This window comes from Lontra canadensis, unplaced genomic scaffold (assembly GCF_010015895.1).
Source record: "Lontra canadensis isolate GAN:19392208 unplaced genomic scaffold, GSC_riverotter_1.0 scaffold20, whole genome shotgun sequence".
NCBI classification, from domain to species: Eukaryota; Metazoa; Chordata; class Mammalia; order Carnivora; family Mustelidae; genus Lontra; species Lontra canadensis.
The window spans coordinates 13,133,496-13,137,936 of record NW_022631014.1 but is presented as its reverse complement, the minus strand read 5'-3'; the positions used below and the strand labels follow the sequence as shown (position 1 = coordinate 13,137,936).

The 4,441-nt window shown below is 42.2% G+C and overlaps 1 non-coding gene across 1 annotated transcript; it reads right to left on the bottom strand.

Moving 5' to 3' along the window:
• Window positions 1–753: 753 nt before the first annotated feature.
• On the bottom strand, window positions 754–863 carry LOC116869842. Its single transcript, XR_004383120.1, has one exon. It is a non-coding gene; the product is annotated as a U6 spliceosomal RNA (small nuclear RNA).
• Window positions 864–4,441: the final 3,578 nt, after the last annotated feature.

Here is a 4,441-nt window from a genome sequence, read left to right as displayed (position 1 = left end):
TTTGATTTTATTTTCTGTTCTATCAAGGCAGTATCACCAGATGTTTGAAACAAAATACTCCCGAAAGAGAGCATTTCTGTGTTCTGACCTTCCAATAACATGGACAGTGGAGGAGGAGGAATGAAATGAATCTTCTATCTCTAAGAATTTGTAAAGCTTTCAGACCATGTGTACGTGTGGATCACATTTAAATAAAAAGAAATGCAGCATACCCAAATTCACAGAACGGAAGAATTGAAGGCCGTGGTTTCTAATTCTGATTTAAAGATTATAATTATGTAATTACAATCCATATATAGAGAACTATAATTCATAAACTCACTCTTGTATTTCTCAAATATTTGTTGGCTTATTTATTTGAGGGGTTCACTTTTTTCTAGCTTATTAAGATATTATTGATCTACAACACTGTATAAGTTTAAGGTGTACAATGTGACGATTTGATACATGTATATATTGAGAAATGATTACCACGATACGATTAGCTAACACCTCCAACACCTGACTTAATTACCTTTTCATTTGTGTGGGTGGTGAGAACATTTAAGATATTTCTCGGGGCACATGGGTGCCACAGTTGGTTTCAGCTCAGGTCGTGATCTTGGGGTCATGAGATCAAACCCTCTGTCAGACTCCCTGCTCAGTGTGGAGTCAGTCTGAGATTCTCTCTCTTCCTCTCCTCTCTCCCTCCCATTCATGCTTTCTCTCTCTCTAAAATAAATACATAAATCTTTAAAAAAAAATGTGTTCTCTGAAAGCATGGAAAGACTCACGAATTTGGATGTCATCCTTGTACAAGGCCCACGCTGATCTTCTCTGTGTCATTCTGATTTAGTGTATAGTGTATGCTGCTAAAAAAGCACTATCAAATATCTATTCAGAATCTATTATGGGCCAGATATTACATTAGGTTCTGAGGAAACGTAATGGGCTCTCATCCTAATGAGGGGTCGAAACCAGAAAGAGATACCAGCAAATAAATAAATAGAGCAAAAGTCAAAAAGTTTGATAACCTAGTGTTGGTGAGGCTGTAAAGAAACAGGAAGTCTAATACATTCTTGATAAGACTAGAAGTTAGCGGAGGACACTTGGCAATAGCAATCAAAATTGTAAATGCACCTACTCGTGGGTACAGCAATTCCACTTCAGGGAGTCCATCCTCAGGTAATAAAGGTGCAAGATATCGTGAGCACAGGATTATTCACTGCAGCATTACTGGTAATGAAAAAGACCAGAAGCAACCAGAATTTTCCAAAATAATACATCTGTATAATGGGATACCATGGTGCTGTCTAAAAGAATGAAGCTTGGTATAGGAGATAGATGAAGGTGCAGATGCAGACCAGCATAAAAGCATTTGTGTACAAAAGGGGAAGAAAAGAATATACTTAAGGCTATCTACTATATATAATATTACATATAGATATACTTAATATACTTAAGTATATGTATTATATTATCTATTATATGTATTATGTCTATATCTATGTCAATTATATATTATATTATATATAGATAGACTTAATATACTTACATAGTATATAGTATATATACTATATATAAGTACTCAATATTTTATATACAGATATACTTAAGTATATTTATATAATATGTAGACTCACTATACTTAAGTATATATATAATACATATAATTCCTATACTTCTTATATACATGCACACACACATATACTATCTCAGGAAGGATGCTTGAAGAATTAACTGTTGCCTCTGGGGAGGGGAACTCGATGTCTATGAGAGAGGATTACCTATTCTTTTCTTTTTTAGATTTTATTTATTTATTTGACAGAGGGAGATCACAAGCAGGCAGAGAGAGAGGGGGAAGCAGGCTCCCCAGTGAGCAAAGAGCCTGGTGCGGGGCTGGATCCCAGGACCCTGAGATCATGACCTGAGCCAAAGGCAGAGACTTAACCCACTGAGCCACCCAGGCGCTCCGGGGGATTATCTATTCTTTCGACCTTTCAAATTACCAATCAGTGAACAGATTGCCTTTTCAAAAAATAAATGCAAGTTTTAAATTGTTAAAAGATATAATTAGGGGCACCTGGGTGGTTCGGTGGGTTGAAGCCTCTGCCTTCGGCTAGGGTCATGATCCGGGTCCTGGGATCCAACCCAGCGTCAGGCTTTCTGGCTCGGCGGGCATCCGGCTTCCTCCTCCCTCTGCCTGCCTCTCTGCCTACTTATGATCTCTGTCAAATAAATAAATAAAATCTTTAAAAATTTTTTTAAAAAGATATAATTAAATGAGCAAAGTCCTCATGCAAGTATGGATATAATACGAGTGGGGTGCTAAATCGACTTTTGTGTGAATTATAAGCCCTCTAATGGGGAGAGTCAGTGTCAGACTAGCTGTCCTTTAGTATCCTCAGAATCCTGTGTGATGAAGATAAAAGGGCTTCTATCTGAGGATGCTGAGTTCCTTTCCAATGCCAGAATTCGGGGACTCAATGATTTTAAGAAATTGAAGGATATTTGGGAGCAGAGGTTTGTGTGTATGTGTGGAAGAGGGGAAGCTTTAGGAGCAAAGTGCGAGAAGTGCTCCCAATAACCGTCTCACCAATAAGGAAAGACCTTTGATTCATGCCCCGCCCCCCGCCCCCTTCCTGGCCATCAAGCTAAGCGAGCCCCACCTGCCTCCAGGCCTTGAGGGCTGTGGCTGTTAGCTTGCTCCTCGCTCAGGTGCTGCTGTGCCTCTTTAAGTCAAACCAAGGCAAGTAAATTTAGTACCCGGAGTAGGCGGCTTCTGAATAATTAAAGATTTTTCTCTTTGTTTTCTTGATCTATATGTTTCTATGAACACACCAGCTATTTTGTTAGCCTCCTGCTGAGGGAAAGATGCAACTTTGTGACTTCGGCAATTGCTGAAGAGGGTTGAAGGGAAAAACAGAACAAAGATTTATTAGGTGATTTATCTGGGTTTTTAATAAACCAGGGAAGAAAAGCCACGAGCCAAGAAGCAGCACTGAGAAAAACAAGCCAAGGCCAGCGACGAAAATAACCCACAGAAAAGATGCTTGCCGGTAGCAAACAGGATGCTACAGGGATCGCACAGCCCAAACGCCTTTTTGAGGCTGGGCCTCCCTGGACAGGGGTTCCCGGGGTTAAACCTGGGAGGGTTCCCCTCCTGAACCACGCCGGACCTGGGGCAGCCCCCGCTGACCCGTCAATTACACCCCGCCTAGCCTCATCCATCAGGGTTCATCTGCAGCTGGAGTGCTGGTTCCCACAATCTCTTCTGCTTTCTTGCATCGAGTTTGAGTGACCTCCGTGGGTCAGATTTGCTAGCTGTTTCACTCCTGATCTGAAAGACGGAGCATCACCGCCGTTCAACCTTAACACGGTCCGTGTTTCATTGCCAGCGTTCCTAGAATGGCCTTGAGGTGGTTCCTCTCGGGAAAGGGATTCCGTTTGTTACTAATTCCCACTCTTGGGTGAGTAAGAAAGGAGGATGTCTTCTGTACGCTCAGGATGGTTTAGAATAAAGGACTCATCCTCTCTCAGTCAGCTGGGAAGATTCTAGTTTCCCAAGTTCAGATACCATTGAGAAGGGCATTTCCTGGAGAGTCCCAGGGGTCCTGGGCACAGGCACCCCACCCCTCCCTGCCTCCTGTCCTCCGGCCCTGAATTTTAGAGAGACAATGAATCTGTTTCCTGTGAGACTAGTTCTTCCACGCAAGCAAGCTGCCCCCTACCCCCATACCACACCTTCAAAAATAGTTGTGTGTATGATAAGATATATATGACATGGAATTGATCATTTTAACCATTTTTAGGGGTATAGTCCAGTGGCCTGAAGTGCATTCACATTGTTGGGCAATCATCACCATCATCCCATCTCCAGAACTTTTTTCATCTTTCCAAAATAAAACTCTATAATAAATTCTAACTCTCTGTTGCCCCAGCCTCTAGCAACCGCCTTTTTACTTCCTGCTTCTATGAATTGGACTGTAGGTTCCTTGGATGAGGGGAATCATACAGTGTTTGTCCTTTTGTAACTGGCTCACTTCACTTAGACTGGTGTCTTCAAGGATCTATATAGATCCTCTATAGGCTATAGAGTATGACCCGCCTCCTGCCCCATCTTTGGTTTTTGTTCCATTCCCACAGGCTTTGTGCCCTCCCCTTTCACCCCCCTCCCCACATCACCCCCATTCCTTATTCCGTGTACTCTCAGAGACTGTCACTCTGAGGTAAACCAAATCCTTACACTCCTTGTGGAATACGGCCTCCATCTTTTACCAGACACTTAACCTAGATCAGGGGCCCCAGATCACATTCTGGAAAAGTGGTCCCTTTGCAAGGATTGATGGGAAGGTCACATCCTGACAGGAGTTATGATAAGATTATCAAGAGAGAAGAGAGGAAGCAGTAAAACAGAGACCAGGAGACAAAAGGGAGGTACTCATAGGGCCACTCCCTGACG